Source organism: Chiloscyllium plagiosum, chromosome 1, assembly GCF_004010195.1.
Source record: "Chiloscyllium plagiosum isolate BGI_BamShark_2017 chromosome 1, ASM401019v2, whole genome shotgun sequence".
Lineage (NCBI taxonomy): Eukaryota > Metazoa > Chordata > Chondrichthyes > Orectolobiformes > Hemiscylliidae > Chiloscyllium > Chiloscyllium plagiosum.
In genome coordinates, this window is record NC_057710.1 from 64,802,444 (window position 1) to 64,824,516 (window position 22,073).

A 22,073-nucleotide genomic window follows, 5' to 3' on the forward strand; every position below is an offset into this window, starting at 1 on the left:
TAAGAAAAAGTTATTTTAAAAGCCTTATTATTGTTGATTTTAAAAGTCGAAAATCCAAATTATAAATATTAACAATGTTGCTTTGACTAATTGCTTGTAATAAAAATTAATTGGTTTCCTTAATATAAACACATAAAATTAAAACCAACCAAATAGGACTTATTGGCAGTAAAATCTGAAATCTTATTAAATTAATAGCTGACATAAATAACAATAAGAGTTAAATAAGTAATAAAACAAAGGAGCCGTTAAACGAAAACAAAGATCATAGCCATGTAAAAGATCAGGAGCTGAAGTTCACAAAGAGTACCTAATTTAAGTGAGTAACTTAGAGAAGAAAACAAGGATAAAAATGTAGATGAGGGGAATAGAACGCAACTGCAATGAATAATGAAGTTTGTGCAGAGCATTGAGTGGTCCAGTGACCATGGGCCCAAAATTGGACATTCCAAATTGATCCACAATCAGAGAAATCAGGCCTGACAGAAAATTGGCCGCACTAAATTAAACAGCAACCAACAGCTACCTACTACAGAAAACAGTGGCAACCAAGATCAAAGACGTTAAAGGTTCAAGGGGAACCAGTGACTACCAGCCTGAAGGTTATGTATTGAAGAAGTGTTGATTAGCTGTACTGGCAACTTGACTGCCTAAGTCTGCACACTATACACCTCAAGATTACAGTAAAGTGTGTTGATGTGACCCCATTGGATGACTTAAGCCTTTCTCAATTCCTCCGCTATATCGATGACTGTATTGGCACTACCACGTGCTCCCTCGAGGAGGTTGAACAGTTCATCAACTGTACCAACACCTTCCACCCCAACCTCAAGTTCACCTGGACCATCTTGCTCCCTCCCCTTCCTGGGCCTCTCCGTCACCGTCTCTGGCGACCGAGCAACCACAGACATCTATTACCAGCCCACTGACTCCCACAGCTGCCCAGACAACACCTTCTCCCACCTTACCTCCTGGAAAAATGCCATCCCTTATTCCCAATTTCTTTGCCTCCACTGCATCTCTTCCCAGGATGACTAATTCCACCTCAGAAAGTCCCAGATGACCTCCTTCTTTCAAGATCGCAATTTCCCTTCCCATGTGGTTGACGATGTCCTCCAGCACATCTCATCCACTTCAAGCACCACTGCCGTTGAACCCCACCCCTCCCAATGCAACAAGGACAGAACCCCACTGGTCCTCACCTTCCACCCCACTAACGTCCGCATACATTGCATCATCCTCTGCCACTTCTGCCACCTCCAAAGGACCCCCTCCCCACCAAAGATATATTTCATTCCCCACCCCTATCAGGGTTCCAGAGTCCCTCCGTGACTCCCTTGTCAAGTCCATGCCCCCTCCCCCAGCCTAAACCCCACTCTTGGCACCTTTCCCTGCCACTGCAGGAAATGCAAAACCTGCATCCACACCACTCCCCTCACCTCCATCCAAGGCCGCAAGGGATCCTTCCACATCGTCAGAAATTTACCTGTACCTCTACCGATGTCATCTACTGCATCCGTTGCACCCGGTGCGGTCTACTCTACATCGGGAGACAGGACGCCTTCTTGCAGATTGTTTCAGAGAACATCTCTGGGACACTCTCACACGCCAACCCTACCACCCCATGGCTGAACACTTCATCTCCCCCTCCCAGTCTGTCAAGCACATGCAGGTCCTGGGCCTCCTCCATTGCCAGGCCGTTACCACCCAATGCCTGGAGGAGAAACGTGTCATATTTTGCCTTGGGATCCTGCAACCACACAGGATAAATGTGGATTTTAATGGTTTCCTCATTTTCCCCTCCCCTCCACATTATCCCAGTCCCAAGCCTCCAATTCGGCACCACCTTCCTGACCTGTCCATCACTCCCCTCTCTGAACTGTCACCTTCTCCCTCACCTTCATCTACCTATCGCTTTCTCAGCTACCTCCCCCCAAGCAGTCTTTCCTGATGAAGGGCTTTTGCCCGAAACGTCGATTTTCCTGCTCCTCGGATGCTGCCTGACCTGCTGTGCTTTTCCAGCACCACTCTAATGTAGACTCTGATTTCCAGCATCTGCAGTCCTCACTTTTACCTTACCCCAAACCCACCCACCTCCCACTTATCTTTCAGCACCCCCAGCCCACAAACCTCATTCCTGATGAAGGGCTTATGCCTGAAACATAGATTCTCCTGCTCCTCGGATGCTGCCTGACCTGCTGTACGTTTTCAGCACCACATTCTTGACTCTGATCTCCAGCATCTGCAGTCCTCACTTTCTCCTTTCTCATCACCCCATTGATCAAATGCCACAGAATATTCTGGAAGATTCAGGGCAAGAGATGATAAGAATACGAACCTGAACACTACTCCCGCAAGGTGGATCATTGTGGGTAATATCCTTTTTCAGATGGCTACAGCTACATGGAGAGTCAGTCTTGTGGGAATTTGGAAAATGCTCATAGGATGTTTTATTTAGGAATATTTTTATTAATAAAATTAAGTTGAATCATAAACCAACTTCTGTGTCCTCACCAAAAAGAGCACTTGGGTAAACTGTTTTTAATGCATAAACTGGTCAAAGTGTCCAAACCATGGATAACAATTGCAATCCTGAGATACCAAATCTTCAGTAGTGTCCACAACTCAAGTAATATCAGATCAGTTATTCAATTGGAAACTGAGATGAAGATACTACAGAATATCAAGGAAATAAAGTTTCTTGGACTACTTGATCCAGGATGCATCACAGTCCCTGCCCATTCATCGTTAAGTTGATAGTCCAGTGGTCTGTAGCTTGTGAGTGAGACTGAGAGTCAGACAAGTAAGAAGAACCCAAGCATATAGTGCTTGAAAATTTTGACTCTTGTCAAATCCAGCTTCTTTTTATCTATGTGGATAAATATAAATTATGCAGAATGAAAGAGAATTAAGTATTCCAGACTGTTCCAATACTTCATCCCCCCATAACATAGGAGTGTAGGATATATTTGTAGGATTTACCTCTTTGCATTACTTTTGGAGAGTGAAATTTTGATAATTTTAGGCAATTCAATTGAATTTTCTCCTCTTGAGTCAGATAACAGTTTAGTCAGTCGAGGAACTGGAACAGCTGCTTTGAGAAACTGGTCTTAATGAAATAAATGATTTGAAAGATGTTAACAAATTTTGGTTTTAACTAATTATATCCAACCTAATTACAATATGTGTAAATTGATGCCTCCTTGTCAACTTTAAAAAAAAATAAACTCAGCAGCTTGAACTTAATATGACACCTTATCTTTAGACAAGAACCATGTATTTTAAATAGGGTTTAGCTCACCAACTATTTTGATCTATTCACTGGGTCTGCAGAGCAGAATGGTGATATTTTAAACAGATAGTCTCTTCCTGACATTCTGCTAAGAATTATTACAAACATTTGTTCTTAATTGCCTTAATATCAATGGGAATATGTTAGCATATTTATGTGAATTGTTTAGAATGGTTTGTCTTATTGATAAGAAATTTCTACTTGTTTGACACCTGCAATCTGTACCTTAGAAGATGTATCTTGTTTCACAATGGAATGTAAACCAAAGAAAATAAGAGATCGGCATTTGTCTCCACCTATGACCCACCTATGGCATGGTCCACAAAGGTAGTGTGACACCAGGTAACCCTCACTTACCACCAATATTTCCGCAGCATTTCATTTCATTTTAAACTACTAATGTGCATATATGTTGTGTTACAGCACTACATTTATTAGTCCTGGCATATTTTTGGCATGTGAAGTACTTTCCTACCAGAACAACCTATAGTTTTCTGTACCAAGCTCTGCATTTTTCTTAGAATGTCCAATATCTTTTATACCTTCATCTTATATACTTGTAAAAGCTCTTGAAACTCAGATAATTTTTCTGTTAAAGATCAAGCTATATAGAAGAGATGGAGATTTTATAAAATACATGACATGTAATTATTTTAAAAAGCAATTGACTCATAGAGCATAAAGTTGGATCCTATGCGCAATAATGGAAACATACCAGCACCAATTCTGCAAAAGTTCCATTTTTAAAATGGCAAATTGTTCTTTGCTATGGTGTTTTCCATTGCTATAAAGATCACGTTTGAAATAGTTCACTGCCTGTCAATATCATTTATAACAGGATATCTGCTTTCATGTTTGTTACCAGAAAATTGATTAAATTTAGTTTTATCTGAAATGGGAAATACTTATCCAAATTTATGAAGACCTGCTGCATTTCAGTGTTTTGTGTTTTTTTTTCCCTGAACTTGATGCAGATTGCCAAATATGAGCAGAACTCACTTTGCATTTTTGAACTTCTTTGGAGGTTTGGTCACCACCAACTATAATTGGTGAAAAAAACTAAATTGGATAAAAGACAGAAAGTAAAGAGTAGCAATGCAGTTCTATTATTAGTCTGGAGGAAATTGTACAGGGGTATGCTCCAAGGTTAAACATTAGGTGCTCTTTTGGACAGTGAAGAAAGCTAATAGAATGCTAGCCTTGATATCTAGAGGACTAGAATATGCTGCAGTTATACAAAACTCTGGTTAGACCACTTGGAGTACAGATCTGGGCACCACAACTTAAGAAGGATATATTGACCTTGTAAAGGAGTATAATGTAGGTGTACAGAATGATAGCTGGATTTCACGGCTTAAATTATGAAGAGCGATTATCCCCAAATTAATCTTGTTATCGCAAGAATTTAGCAGTTTAAGACATGACCTGGTTGAAGTTTTCAAAATATTAACAGGAAAAGTTAGAGAAAATAAAGATAAACTATTTCCACTAGTTGCATTTCTTAACTAAGGGACATAGTCTAAAAGATGTTAGAAAGCGATTCTACAAAGAAAGGTTTGTAGATGTTTGGAACTAGGAGAAAGTGAGAACTACAGATGCTGGAGATCAGAGTCGAAAAGTGTGGTGCTGGAAAAACACAGCAAATCAGGCAGCATCTGAGGAGCCGATGCTAGAACAGTTGTTAACTTTAAATCTAAGATTGAAAATTTTTTGTTTAGAAAAGATAATTAGGGATATGAGCCAAAGGCAGGTAAATGGAGTAAGGCCACAAATCAACCATTTTCTCATTAATCCATGTTGTACATCTCTATGACTCTATAAATGGCAGAACAGGCTTGCGGGGCTGAATGGCCTACTCCTGTTCCTATGTTTCTAAAGGAAATAAGCTCAAGCTGTTCCAGCTTTTCTCCTCTTCATCCCATGAATCAGCAATGATTTTTTTTTAAACTACATTCAGTGAAAGATTATCCACTTTGCCCACTACTCCACTTTAATAAGGAAAACAAAAATCTACAGAGTCAATGTCCAACTGTGGTATCACCAATGTTCCTCTCTACTTTTATATTTCATCTCCCTTGCAACAGAGGCCAAATTTCCAGTTGCCTTCTAATCTCTTGCTACACTGGCTTGCTAACCTTGTGTGATTCACATACGAGGACAACCAGATCTGCAGCATGCTTCAGTCACTTTTCCATTGAATTATTATTCCATTTTGTGATTTTCCTGCCAAAGTGGACAGCCTCACATTTCCTACTGTCTATGTTAAGTATCACCCCCAGCACCATCACCCTATTATTGTGAAGTAAGCTTTTACATGGCAAAATAATTAGCTCTAGCAGTGTTACTAATGGTTACATCCTCAAAGAATTCAAATGCAGTGCATTTGTCAAACAAGATTTCCCTTTCAAAAAACCATAAGGATTCTGCTTGATTATGTTCTGATTTCTTCAGGCCATTGAAAATGGCCTATATAGGCACAAGATATTCAGGCTTACAGAAGAGACCAAAAAAATCCCATAGTGTTTAGATGCTTTTGGTAGACCAGTTGGACGTCAAATTGAAGCTCTATGTGTATCCCTTCAAGTCTATGTCATACTGACAACAGGCTAAGGGTTCCATCAAATTTAATTTTGTAGAAGCAAAGCTGACAGAGAAAATCACTGAAATAGCAATTGCTACTACTCCAATACAGACCTTGCAAAAAAGATGTGGTGGCCAACCTTGACAGTCAAAGTATTAATGAATTACTCAAAGATGGATGAAAGAAGAGGGCCTTGTTGAAGGCTGACAAAGCTACAGATCTTACCTGAAAGTTAAGGTACAGTAACTAGAAAAGCCAAACATGGGGAGGCATATGGAAGGTTCAGATTCAAGTCTCAAGTGCTTCACTGGGCAGGGAATTCCATAGATTCACAACCCCCTGGGTGAAGAAGTTCCTTCACAATTCAGTCCTAAATCTGCTCCTCCTAATTTTGAGGCTATGGCCTGTTGTCCTAGTTTCACCAACCAGTGGAAAATCCCTTCTACTTCACCATTCAACTAATAATCCTTTTTATGGTTACTCCTACTGAAATGGATGATTTAACATTTACTTACATTGTATTTCATTTGCCAGACAATTGCCCACTCACTTAAAGTATCTATGTTCCTCTGCAAAGTTTCACATTCCTCTGCACACTTTGCTGTACCACTTATCTTGGTGTCATCTGCAAATTTGATACACTGCATGTGGTCCCCAACTCCAAATCTTCTAAGTAAATTGTGAATAATTGTGCCCTGATACTGATCCCTGAGACACATCTCTAGTCACTGATTGCCAACCAGAATAGCAATCATTTATTCCCACTTTTTGCTTCCTGTTGGTTAACCAATCCTCTATCCATACTAATACATTCCCCGTTATGCCTTGCATCTTTATCTTATGCAGCAGCCTTTTGTGCAGCACCTTGTTGAATAAGTTTTGGAAATTTAGATACACCACAACTATCTGATCTCTGTTGTCCACCATATTAGAAATGTCTTTATGGAATTCCAAAAGATTAGTGAAGCATGACCTATCCTTCATGAACCCATGCTGTGTCTGCCCAACGGCCCAATTCCTATCTAGATGCCTTGCTCTTTCTTCCTCGATAATAGTCTCAAGACTTTTCTCCACTACAGAGGTTAAGCTGACTGGTCTATAATTCCACCTCTTTTGTCCATATCCCTTTTCAAACAGTGGAGTCACATTTGCTGTTTTTTCAATCTGCTGGAACTGCCTCAGAGTCCAGTGAATTTTGGAAAATCACCACAAATGCATTTGCTATTTCTCCAACCGTCTCTTTAAGTACCCTAGGATGCAATCCATCAGGACCAGGAGACTTGTCTACCCTTAGCTCCATTACATTGCCCCAAACTACCTCTTTTGTTATAATGATTGTTTCCAGGTCCTCATCTACCTTCATCTCCTTGTCAATTACCGACATGTTATTTGTGTCCTCCACTGTGAAGACTGACAGAAAATACCTATTCAATGCCTCTGCCATTTCCTCTTATCCCATGACTAAATCCCCCTTCTCATCCTCTAAAGGACGAATGTTTATTTTAGCCCCTTTTTTTTTGTTTTATATACTTATAGAAACGTTTGCTACCTATCTTTATATTTTGAGCTAGTTTTTCTCATAAAATATCTTACTAATCTTTATAGTTTTTTTGTGGCTTTCTGTTGACCTTTAAAGCTTTCCCAATCTTCTAGTTTCCCACTGATCTTGGCCACTTGAATGCCTTCTCTTTCAATTTGATAGTCCAGATCAGGTGAAGATGGCAGATTCCCTTCCCTAAAGGACATTAGTGAGGCAGATTTTTTTTTTCTGACCATCATCAATGATTTCATTAGGCCCTCAATCCCAGATTTTTATTGAATTCAAATTCTAATATCTGCAGGACTCAACTGAGGTCCCTAGGACACTACCTGGGTCTCAAGATTAATAACCTAGCGATAGTACCACTTGGCCATTGCTTCCCAATGACTTGGTACTTTACGTGTAGGATCCATAGTATGAGAATGCTAACACAATGTTGTATGCAGATAAAACCAAATACCCAGCAATTACAGGTCAACAGCATGTTGCATCGCACATTGATAATCATTAGTGGAATTAGTCACAGACTGGAAGGCAGTTTGACATGTAAGAATACACATAGGTTTGTGCCAAAAGGCGAACAAGAGAGATAGTCTATTGACTGGGTTTGATCAATTATATTAATATTGCTTGACTGATGCCTGGAGTGGAGGGGCTGTATAATGAGGAAAGATTGGATGGGCTGGACCTGAATCCATTGGAGTTTAGAAGAATGTGTTCTTATTAAAACATATAAGATCCTGAGGGGACTTGACAGATTGACTGCTGAAAGAATATTCATCCTTTTGCATTAGAATAGAACTAGGGGACACCGCTTATAAACAAAAGGTCTCCCTTCTAATGAATGTCTTAGCTAAACAGATTGGTGAGTCTTTGGAACTCTCTTCCCAGGGAATAGAGGAATCACAGAATGCTGACTACCAAGAAACTCAAAGAGTACTGGGGTAGACAGAAAAATGGAGTTGAGGCCAAAAGCAGATCAGCTATAGTCTTATTCAGTGGTGGAATTTGAAAAGGCCAAATGGCCAATTCCTGCTCCTAACTTGTATGCTTGTAAGTTCATATTGTCACAGTTCAGAAGAATGAGGCATTTAAAGAATATATCTCAAGTCAGTACAAGGGGCCATGTTTATCACCATAGTTTATTCTTATCTTTGGGCCAAAATTACTTCCAATCTCTTCCATGTCAATGGAATGATTTGTTTGTAGTTACTGATTATCTTTCTATGTATTCTATCATTGGTCAATTGAATGATAGATCAAGCACAATTGTAACACATACACCAAGTGCTATTTTCTGTTTATTTGAGTTATCCAGGAACATAATCTCAGGCAATGGTGCTGAATTTACTGGTAGGCCATTCCAGGACATGTTTGAAAAGTGGGGAATAAATTGCACTACTTCTTCTCCACATGATCTTGATCTAATGGCATAGCTGAAAGGATGATTTATATGTTAAATTCTTGCATTCTAATGAGCAAATAAGTTAAACAAAATCAATACATTGTAATGTTACACCTCAGCCAACACATCTAAGTGCATTATTCCATCATTGACAGATCATGTTCAGCAAAAAGCGTAAATTTATTTAATTTTCTTCAGTCAACTCTTCTAAAAGCCAGAGAAGAAATTTTCAAAATGCAGAGGAGGATAAAAGAAAGAAATGCAAGCAAAGACAAATTTAAAAATAGAATAAAAGTTTCAAATTCATCATCTCACAAGGAATATGTGACAATCAGCCCAAGTGAAAAGGATTGGTGTGGAGTCAAAGTCGAATGAGGTGATCACACATAATGATGTAGCTATGAAATAGAACAGATCCAAAATCATTCAAGCCAAATAAGATCCAAGGCAAAATCCAAAGCAACTTCCAAATGTGATCATTGTGGGAACATTAAACAAGTTGGCAATTGTAGTAATAATTTCAATCAGAAGCTATAAGGAAAAAGCACAATGTTTCGTGGACTTACACATCTGTGGATTTCATATGTCGTTACTCTGTAATTTTTAAAAATGAATTTCCATGTGTTGTAAGAAAGGAAGATATTTTGGTATGTCCTCAAGTGTGTGCTTATATTTTCTGGTTACCATTAGAAAGAAAATCAATGCAATATGTGATGTGATTCAGAATTGGACCTTAATTTTTGTTCCCAGGTCACATGCTCAGAGAAGGAGAAATTTCAGTTACTCAAATTTGGCCTTTAAAATGGGCTGCCCAGCTGCTGGGCTGAATTGTGAATGAGACTGGGCAACCCAGAAAGAGAGAAGGTGGTTCTCAGTTCCCAAGACAGACTGAGTGGAAAACCTGCCTGGGACTCCAGTGCTGTGTTCAAAATTTTAAAAATAAATATTAAGACATGAACGTCTCTCTGTCTTCAGCTCTCAGTCTCCTCATCCTGCATCTTCCGTGCCATCTAATGCTCTGTACTCACCCCATTAGCTTCCATATACTCCATGCCCCACATACATATTGTCAATATGTCTGCAAAATATCTGCACCTTGTTGAATATTGGTATCTCTTAACAATGGAATTTTCCTAGCATTTACTGAGTAGCATGAGATTTAATTTAAAAACATTACAGTAGAATTTATTTTCCAATATTCTAACACACAAAGACATAGAGAAGAATTACAAAAACACAGATGTCACAATGCCCATAAACCTCACATCAACTGGTGTCCAGTAATGTGGTGTCCACATTACTGGACACCAAACACATACTTTCAAAAACAATACACTGATAGTAGTAAGAAGTATTTGTCCTTGGAAAGAATGATAAACTAACATTCAGATGAAGGTGGGCATGGGACAATATTCCCATGATGGCTGTCCCACGGCCTTTGACCAAAAGGGTTTGGGCAATTGATTAGCACAGCGTATGTTACCTGCACCTTAGAAATGTGATATAATAAGTGCCACGGTCAGAGGGAATCATCTTCTTGGACAGTTATCATCAAGCAAACTTGCAGGCTGCAGTTCTCATTGGGTGGAATAGTCTTCATTGAGCAGTCCTCACCAGGCAGATGGAAGACGACAAGGAAGAGAAGTGAAAGACCCGAGGAAGAGTTCCCTAATACCTCAGCTAGAGAGCAGGATGCTTTCTCCAGAACTTTAGTGAGACTGAAACATTCTACGCCAACAACCTGTTTGTCCTCTAGTATCAGTGAAACATCCCTGATTGTCATGGTTGCATATTTTCTTTATCTATTGAATAAATATATCATATTTCAACTACTGTTTCTTAACAAACGCAATAAACTATCGGAAAATTACTTACAAACCATCAATTGTGAAATGTGATCATGAACTCCTGAGACAACAGGCTTCATACTCTCTGTTCCAAACTACACTTACCCCCATGCCCCTCATATCCTCTTTGCCACTCTAAGCCACCCTATGTCTATCTATCCTTCGTCTACGGCCTATCAACCCTCAGTCATTCCCATGGTTCTTTAAAGTCATTAAGTCAATTTATTCTGCCCCCACTGTACTTTTCACTTTCCATGCCAATATAAGTAGTTTTCAGGGGCCATCACAATAGGTACGTTTCAGGAGTCATGCTGACAGCAAATAAAGAATCCTGTCTATTCACAATATCACCATTGGAAAGAAATGCTCATTGTCACAAAAACATGCGATTCATTGAAATTCAAAAGAAGTGTTCAATCCCTGTTTACATGCTTACTTTTGATGAAAACAAACATTACCATTTTATAAGCAGTTGGAGCTGTCCATCAAAACAATCACTTGATAGACATTCCATTGTCGACTTCAACATTTTGTAGTCAGTTCCTTAATAGCTTTTGCAGTTCCTTAATGGCTTGGAAGTCTCAATTATCATCCCAGTCATCAGCAAAATGACAGAGCGGTTGTTGTCAGGACCATCAAATCACTTACTCAGGAATATCCTGCTCACTGATGCGCAGTTTGGATTCTGTCTGGTCTATTCTGCTCCTGATTCATGTCAGCCCTTTCCAAATAAGGACAAAAACTCTGAAGTGCAGAGGTGAGGTGAAAGTGACTGTCCTTGATACCAAGCCAGTATTTTGACCAAGTATGGCATCAAGGATCTCTGGTAAAATTGTAGCCAATATAAATCAGGGGAGAGAACTCTCCACTGGTTAGAGTCATACCTGACACCTGACACAGCAGAAGATAATTGTAATAGTTGGAGGTCAGACATCTCAGCTCCAGGACATCACTTCAGCAGTTTCTCAGGGAAGTGCTGTAGCTCAACCATCTTCAGGCTGCTTCATCAACAACCTTCCTTCCAACATAAGCTCAGAAGTGTGGATATGTGCAATGGTTACAAAGTTCAGTGCCAGTCATGACTCCTCAGATGCTGAAGCAACCCATGATCTCACCCAGGCTTACAATGATTAACAGCAAGACACATTCATACCACACAAGTGTCAGGCACTGACTATCTCCAACAAGAAACAATTTAATTATCTCCTCTTGATGCACAATGGCATTGCCACCATTGAATTCTACACTATCAACATCCTGGGGGATGCTATTGAGCACAAACTAAAGTGGACAAGCCATCTAAATGCTTTGGTTACAGGAGCAGGTGAGAGTCAAGGAATCCTGAAGCAACTAACTCACTTCATAGTACACTAATGCTTGATCACTACATACATAACACAAATCAGGAGTGTAAAAGAATACTATGTATTTGTCTGGACAGGTGTAGCTGCAACACTTTCCAGGACAAAGCAATCTATTTGATTGGCAACCTATGCACCACCTTCAGCACTGGCTCCCTTTGCCATTGATGCACAGTGCCAACAGGGTGTAACATTTCCAAGAAACATTGCAGTAACTCACCAAGGCTCCTCTGACAGCAACTTCCAAACCTGTCACTTCTACCACTGAGTTGAACAAGGGCAGCAGATGAATTCCACCACCAACCTGACTTGGAACTATATCACTGACCCTTCACTGTCATTGCATCATAATCTTGAAACTCCCTTCCTAACAGCATTGTGGTATGCTTACGCCTTGTCGACCTCAGTGCTTCAAGAAGGCAGCCCAAGACTATGCCGTTCAGGGCGGTTGGTGATGTGTAATAAATGCAATATTTACATCCCATGAGTGAATACAAAAATAGATATGTGCACTTTTTATTCACATGAATATTGACGGTTCACAGGCACAAAGGTTGCCTTACCTCCACCAAAGAATGCCTTACCTTGGGACCAGGTCCAAAGGGGTACCTAACCTCTCCAAAGAGGTTATCAAAAAAATACACTGGGTGCAAACCTGCTCCTATCTGGTTTATTCTTCATACTCAATAGACCATACTCCAAGGACTCCAAATATAATTTCCTTAAAGGCAGTTGGACATATAACTGCTTACTTGCTTCCAGGACATGCATGACTTAATGACCTAGCAATGAGAGATACCCAGTTTATGGGTGGGTTTGAGGATTCCCAACTTGTTCCAGTATTTTCACCATGGCTTAAATCGTTTGTGGCAACTTCAAACCAGCGTCTACAGGAAAACAACACATACTGACCAAATAGTGAACTACAGAAGCAATCATCCCAACATCCACAAATGAAGCTGCATCAGAACATTATTTCAACGAGTCAACACACACTGCAGCACAGAGGAACTATGCAGAGCAGAGGAAAATCACCTTTACCGTGTATTCAAAAAGAATGTGTACCCAATGACACAGTCCACCGATTTCTCAGCAACAAACCCAAAAAAACAGACAAAACATGTCCAGAAACCCTAGCCACTCTCCCCTATATCAAAGACATCTCAGAACTGATTACCAGACTACTCAGACCTCTTGGCATCATGGTAGCACACAAACCTACCAACCCACTAAAACAGCAACTAATGAATTTGACAACAAGCAAAACTAATGTCATTTACAAAATACTGTGCAAGGACTGTAACAAACAATACATTGAACAAGCAGGCAGAAAACTAGCCACCAGGATACATGAACACCAACTAGCCACAAAACAACATGACCTTCTCTCACTAGTATCCTTACATACAGATAAGGAAGGACACCACTTCGACTGGGACAACACATCCATCTTAGGACAAGCCAAACAGAGACACGCATGAGAATTCCTAGAAGCATGGCATTCCAACTTGAACTCCAACAACAAACACGTCGAGTTAGACCCCATCCACCACCCCCTGAGAAAAAGAACAGGAAATGACATCACCACAGGAAATAACATCACCAACCCAAAGAAACTTAAACATATAAATACAAAGCAGGAATCATGTACACTGCTTCGCGTGAGGCTCACTGAAGATGTTACCTAGTAGGGTGACAAAACGTCTGGAAATGAACCTCCCAGCTCAGCGAGCAAACCTACATCAAGAATTGTAGGCTACTAGTGAATAATGGTGGGTGAGGGGGAGGGGGGTGGTGGTCGTGGAGTTTAATGGGGCATCAGCGGCAAAGGGAATGTTTTGTTTGAGCTGCACCCCTCCCAGTGCCGGGGCCCCTATCAAGCAGTGAATGCCTTTGAACAAGGGATTTGCACTGGGAACATACAAGGAATTCTATTCTGCTTTGTGTGAAATGTCATGCTCTTATCTGTTTGGTGGCAGGGGAGAATTAACTAAACAGGGCTGTAGAGGGTGGGAAACAAATCCTTTGCATTTTCACCCTGATTCTGATTTGTGGTTGGTAAGACAATCAATGCCTATTGAGGTGCTTCATTCTGCTAGTAGGAAGGTGCATTGTTATAGGGGAAGCACAACAAATGCAGGATTTAGCAATAATCTGGGCCTCCAGTCAGTCTTGTATGGGCAGCAATCTCCAGTGATGCTGCCATTCAATAGAGCTACCTGCCTCTGATTATCCAGCAGCATTCTCACAAATGGGACCACCACCCTCACTGTCCTTTATCAGGGGAAGGCCTGCCACTGCTTGAGCAGCACTGAGTCCACAAGGCCTTCAGGAAAGAGGCAACATGGAAGTGACTTCAGCTCTTCAACTGGTGAGTGAGACTTTCCCTTCATCTCCGTCAACCCAGTCCCTTCAGTCATTTAAGCCACAGGAGACCATTTAGCTTGTCTAGTCTATGCTGGGTCTCCAAAGAGAAATCCAACCAGTTCCAACCCCCATTCTATCCTCATATTATTATTAACTTCAAGTGCTTATTCAGTTTTATTCTTGTTTTTTAATTTGTTTCTGGATTAAGTTAGGCTGCCCATTTTCAGAGAGTATGAAGCCAAATTATTCTGAATTGCAATCACTCCTGAAATTTAAAGTCATATTGGGAAAACTGAAAGAATGTGTTCTTGCTCAAAAAATTTCAATCTGAAAACATGTGAATAACAATAATTGCATGTTATAGCAACCTGGATAAATCTTTGGTTCTCTTAGGCAGATTCCAGTGGTAAAAGTAAAGTCACCATTGACCTAGCAGACCTTAAGTCTACTTACTCAATAGAGAGAAACAACTCAGGTTAAAACTGAGGGTCGCCACATCTCAGGTGAGGGGAGAGTTTGAGAAGTATAATCCTTCACAGTAACATCAGTTAGTGCAGGAAGTGAATTCATGCTGTTGGTATGATTGTGCATTACAAACCAGCTATTTAGCCAACCAACTCCCAAGAATTAAATTCTGGCTTGAATGTCAACTAATGCAGGCATTGAACTCACAATCTTCACATAATTAGAAGTATGCACTAACCATCGAAGCTAGTAACTGCATTGGCATTCTGAAAGCATCCTGCAGTTCTTGAATGTGCAAGAACTCATGGTCTAAAGAAAATGTTGCTTGAAATGATATGAAACCTAATTTAGTTAACAATGAGATCTCATGAACTTTGCAGTTATCATGTTCCATCCTCAGTAGAAAACTTGAGTCATCATTTCAGGGGTCAGTCTGAATAGCCATACATTGTGACATGTGCAGATATATCTATAACTGGGCTAAAATAGCTTTCACCATCAATGCTTTCATTGGAACTGCACCAAATAATAGTATAGTCTTGTGCTTTTGCTTGAGCTGGGTCCACTGACATGCCTTATCATATTCTTAAAGAGAAGATTTTCTCTGTGAGCTTTAAGTAGCAAAATCGTAAAAATGTATTTATAAATATGTTGATGATTTCATTTCATGTAATATGCAGTAGAAATCTTCCATTAGGCTGGGTTAATTTTCATTCAATTAATTTGTTGCCACAGCAGTTCAGTTCTATATAATTCTATGCAATTATTTTCTCATTTCAGTCTGTGCGTTGCATATAGCTGATTAAATGTATAACTATTATAGACTTTCAAGTTATGAACACCTAAAACTTGTACTTAAATGTCTTTAATGTGCTAAATCATCTCAAGGTGCTTCCCATAAGCATGATGAAATACTTAAATGCTGTTGTGTAGTCAAAATGCTCATCTAAGTGCCCTCCAATGTTAATTCTCAATTCACATATGGCCTTGAAATTTTCAGTTTAATACATAGTCGCTAATGCAATTTTGACGTAGCCCTTTCATTCATCATCTCCAATCCTTTGTTAATTCCAATTCCACCAGCATGCTGCTTCAATTTCCCACATCAGTTTTGTGTCTAGATTTTCTGACTAACATTGTTAATTAGTTGTGAAGTAAGTAAATTCCTCTTTTGGATATTCTGAGTGCAGGCCTTCACATAAGTACCTCAACCATTACGTTGCATGTTAGATTAAAGTTTGATTAGCAAGGTTATCAGGCAAAAGTGTGGAGTTGAAGTCACAGTCGGATGATTTTATTGAATAGGAGATCAGACCTGAGGGGCCTAATTCATATGATCATATGCATCTTTCATGATCTCAAGACATCTCAATATTCTTAAGGAGTAATGAAATAATTTGGAAGACCTACACTAAAATAGAGGATCATAACAACTAATCTGTGCTGAATGAAGTGTTAGACAACAATGTAATACATAAATAGATAATTTGTTTTAGTCACTGCTTGAGGGTAACTTGTATAATTCACTGTACAACTTGGGAGTTGGCAACTGGCAATCTGACTCCTGCCTTCTGAGACATCTGCCTGTTTTGCGGTGTCTCGATCTACTGGAGTATACAAGGATACTTATAAATCCAGGCCACTACAAAGACATATTTTTTAAAAAATACCATTGTCTATTAGTGCTAAGGATGTCATCCAGGTCCTCAAAAAACAGCAAGTCCAAATATTCTACTGGAATAACAGCAAATATTTAGATTCTCTGCTGAAAATACTGTTGCAACTTTTAGGTGTTCAGCTATTCTCCATCATTAGATACTTTTCTTTGGGACATAATTGTCTCAGGTATGAAAATACTTCCTGTGTTTTAGCACTGCTACATGATAATTGTCCAGGATAAGGACCTCATACATCTAATTGGAGTCCAAGGATGTTCCACTCACATTAAACTGTAAATTAAGCTTATCCAGAGATATTTGTATCAAAATAACATAAGAAAGAAGCAATGTGACATTGGAAAACACTTTCAGTGGAGTCTTACCATGCTCTAAGTGACGTCAACTATTGTGAGATGTGTGATAGAGTCAAGCAAGAAGTACAGTGAGGCCAATCTCGATATTGATAACATCTCACAGCATCTCGTGCTTTTCTCACTAGGCAGCAATGAGTTCCCAATTAATGCTCATTATTGGTTGTTAAACATCCTGTTAACAGCCCAACTTGCTACTTGTTGTGATCTTACCTAACATGCCATACAGACTATTGACATGGAAACCAGGGTTCTTAGTGGGTTCAACTTGCCATCTTTGCCAAATAATGTCAAATTTGCCAATGGTGAATGTACAGAGTGGAGTGTGATCCACAAATATCAGTCGCATATACCCTTCCACTATGGACATTAGCACTGCACTCTCAGAGACCCAGCAATGCGATTCTGGTATCCTCCAATAAACTGGTTTTCATGCCCTTCAAAGGCAGGCTGGTCTAGCAGGGTAAACTGGTAAAAGGCAGTTGATGGCTGCATTAGGTATAGATACAGCTCAGTGATAGGCACCAATTCCAAAGCATGGTTCAGGCAGCCTATTAGGATTGTTCCTTGCTCTCTCTGCTTGCATACATCTGATACCTACCAGCATGCCTTCAGCACACATACCTTATCAGACCTCACATTAGCAATTGGCACAGTCTCACGGCCAGGCAGTTTGCCACAGTCCTCAGTCTCATGTGCATTTTGTTGTAGACCAGTGTGCCATATCAGTCTAGCCGCTGTAGCACAGGGCCTCATTGTTTGCACCAGATAAATGACGTCTGCAGCAGGCAGTGCAACATGTCTGAAAATTTTATGGGAGTAGTCTGCTGCAGTGAGGTCCATAGAGGTACCCATGAGTCAGGGGAGGATGGCACGGTTAGTCAAAGGAAGCCACGCATTTCAGTCCTGGAATCTGGCCATGGTCAAGTGTCTGTTTGGGTTAGTATGGCAAAGGGTGTCCATGCCTCTGTGTTCCAGAGAGCAAGTTACTTTTGTTGCCTATTGGCCAGTCTGGGAGCTTTGGCATGGAGCCATGATGATATTTAGCCACCATTCCAGTTCTGGGCAGGCGAGAGTTGGCACTGGCAGATGACCTTACTTAAGGGGGATAGCCATGATCAACCAATCACCTCTGTTTGCAGATATTAAGGGGGGAAAGGGGCTGGAAGCAAGTCGAGTTAGAGTTGTTGTTGATACATACACACAGCTTAGATGATGAAATGGGGAAGTGTAAATTTACTGGGACTGTCAGAATGGGAATCTTGAAAGGAAAAAGTGATGTTGGGGCTCTCGATGGGGGTATTAATATAGAGGCTAAAATTGCTGGCAGACAGTCACCAGCTGTTGTTTCAATCATGAAGCACAGCAGTAGTGCATAATATTGAGGAGAGGGGTTGCATAGGGAGTCGCAATGGGTGGGGTAAGTTAACTGACATGTGGGAGAGCAGGATGCATCTGCAACTAGCGCAGGTCATTCAAAGGTGAACAACCCTGGCCTCCAATGCATAATGTCCTGGCAACATACAGGGTTCCTTTACTTTAGCCATCCTGTATCATAGAACATAGAACATAGAACATAGAAGAATACAGCGCAGTACAGGCCCTTCGGCCCTCGATGTTGCGCCGGTCCAAGCCCACCTAACCTACACTAGCCCACTATCCTCCATATGCCTATCCAATGCCCGCTTAAATGCCCATAAAGAGGGAGAGTCCACCACTGCTACTGCAGGGCATTCCATGAACTCACGACTCACTGAGTAAAGAACCTACCCCTAACATCTGCCCTTTACCTACCACCCCTTAATTTAAAGCTATGCCCCCTTGTAAGAACTCAATAAGGCTTGTGAGGCATGAACTACCCCTCGCAAAGCCATGCTTACTATCTTTAATAAAACTATCTTTTTCCCAATAGTCATAAATTCCATCCCTCAGGACCCTTTCCTTTACATTGCTTATCGCAGAAGTGCGACTGACTGGTCTGTAATTACCGGGGACTTTCGTATTCGCTTTCTTGGACAGAAAAATAACATCCGCCTTCCCTCGGTCATCTAGTACTACGCCCGTGGAGAGTGAGGATACAAAGATCATCGCCAGCTGTAACCTGCCACGTCCTTCCTCACTGTCTACAACTCCTCCGACTTTTGTATCATCCGCAAACTTGACTGTCTTTTGTGGTGCACTTCTATGTCACAGTCACTCTGAGGCATCTCTTGCAGATGGACACTCCAGCACGCAGAGCCAGTTGAAAATGTTAAAGGAGGACTGATGGGGCCTAATGTGTCATAGTGAGCTGATATCATGCATATGTCAAAAAGTGTGGCGGTGGAAAAGCACAGCAGGTCAGGCAGCATACGGGAAGCATGCTGATGCCTGATGAGGGGCTTATGCCCGAAGTGTCAACTCCTCCTCGGATGCTGCCTGACCTGCTGTGCTTTTCCAGCACCACACTTTTTGATTCTGATCTCCAGCATCTGCAGTCCTCACTTTCTCCTGACATCATGCATATGCACAGCTCCCCTTTTTCCTTCATGATGTACTTGGCACTCATTATACACTCTAACTGTAACACCTTGATAATAGCCAAGGTGTGATGTTATTGAGTCCTTACCTCATTCTCTGCTTCCCAGTAAAATAATAGGGTTCCCTTTGTGCTCACCTTTCAGCCACTATTCTCCACAATCAAAGGGTCTGTCACTTCTGCCACCACCAGCAGGATGCCGCCACTAAACACATCTTTCCCTTGCTTCCACCGTAACCATTCTGCAGGTATTTTTCCCTCTGTGACAATCTGCTTGATTCCACCATCACTCCTGACACTTCCTTGCTCCCCATGCATTTGCAGAAGGTGTAATATTTGTCCATTCACCATGTCCTTCTTCACTATCCAAGGCTCCAAACGTACCTTCCATGTGAAGCAATGATTTACTTTTGCTTCTTTCAATCCAGTCTACGATATTTGCTGCTCACAATGCAGTCTCCTTTACGTTGGTGAGATGAAATACAAACTAGGTAACCACTTCCATTCTCTTCGTAGGATCACTCAGTTGCTTGCCACTCCACTAAATGACCTTACTCTCGTGCTAACATTTCTGTCCTGGCCCCCCTGCAATGTTTTAACAAAACTCAAGGAACAGACCTAACTTTCCTCTCAGACACTTTACAGCATCACAGACTCAATAATGAATTCCACAACTCTGCAGCCTGATCCCATTGCATTTGTTCTCCACTTCTCTCATATTCGCCCCTTTACTGCTGCACCCCCTCCCCCAACCCCACCCTCCCATTGGCTTGTTTCGTTTGAATCTTTTTATTTTGCAGTCACCCACGAGGATCCATTTTCATCCTTCCACAAGTTAATCCCATTTTACACTTCTGTTTCATTTTTAACCCAGTTAGCAACTCCATTGTCTTTCATACTGAATTCCACACCATCTGTTCACCTTGCCACTCCTCTGCATCCATCAAACTATCATTTTCCAAACCCTTTCAGTTCCAAAAGAATCATATTGTACTTGAAACATTAAATCTGCTTCTGTCTTGCTGTCACACCTGCTGAGTTTTTCCAACATTTTCTGTGATTGGTTTAGAAATATTACCTTTGGTTCTATTGTCCAAGTCATTTGTATATACTGTGAAAAGCTGGGGTCCAAGCACTGATCCCTGTAGCACACCACTAGCCACCACCTACCACCCAAATAAAGACTCATTTATTACCATTTTCTGTTTCCAGTTTGTCAAATAATTCTCAATCCATGTTGGTAAATTACCCCTATCTCTGTGCTTTAATATTTCCTCCTAGCCTTTTATGTGGGACCTCATCCAAACCTTTCTTGATATCTAAATGCACTACATAAATGAATTCTCCCTTATCTATTCCACTTGATACATCCTCAAAAAAAGCCTCATTTGTGCATGATTTCCCTTTCATTAACTCATTCTGACCTTGTCTAAGCCCATGAACACTTTTCAAGTGTTCTGTTATCATATCTTTTGTAACAGTTATGGGGGCTCCCTTGTGGTGTAATGGTAATGCCCTTATCCCTGGATTGGGAGGCTTGGGTTCAAGTCCCACCTGCTCCAGAAGTGTTTAATAATGTCTCCAAACAGGTAGATTAGAAAAATAGGTTAAATAAAAAAAGTTTTTTTTTCTCTAACATTTTCCCCACTCCTGATGTCAGGTTAAATGATCTGTAATTTTGTATTTTCTCTTTCTTTTCATAAATACTGGGTTGCTTTTGGCACCCTCTAATTTATAGGAATTGCTCCAGAATTTATAGAAATTATATATATATATATATATACACACACACATCCATTCCACATTACCAGTTGCAGAGGGAATTCAATCCAGAGACTGTGAGAATTGTCACCACTCTGACAGCGTTGCGCTGTTTCTCAGAGATGACCCGATGGGATCAAAACTTATCTCATCCTCAGTCTTGTCCAAGGAGGTCATGGAAATAAAAAAAAGCAGCAGGAGAAAGTGAGGAGCTCGATTAGATTCTCTACAGTGTGGAAACAGGCCCTTCGGCCCAACAAGTGCACACCGACCCTCCGAAGAGTAACCCACCTAGACCCATTTCCCTCTGACTAATGCACCTAACACTATGGGCAATTTAGCGTGGCCAATTCACCTAACCTGTACATCTTTGGACTGTGGGAGGAAACCGGTGCACCCGGAGGAAACCCACCCAGACACGGGGAGCTAAATTTTCCCTGACTGGGTGGTCAAGTGGCCTATGGCCAGACCAGAGTCTAGATTAGAGTGGTGCTGGAAAAGCACAGCAGGTCAGCAGCATCCGATGAGCAGGAAAATCAACGTTTTGGGCAAAAGCCCTTCATCAGCTCATTTCTGATGAAGGGCTTTTGCCCGAAATATCGATTTTCCTGCTCCTCGGATGCTGCTGACCTGCTGTGCTTTTCCAGCACCACTCTAATCTAGACTCTGATCTCCAGCATCTGCAGTCCTCACTTTTGCCTATGGCCAGACCAACTTGGCCAGTGGAGACTCAGATGGCAAATAAAATGAAAGACACTCCTACCTGTTCTGCTGAAATGTTTTTCCAAAGTCTAGAAGTGCTGAAGGAAGTAATAAATAGTTTCCTTGTTTGCAGCCCAGGAAGCTGACCCATGTTAAAAACCCTAGCTCTGAGTGCTCACACTGGTGCAGTGAGGCAGAAACAGTC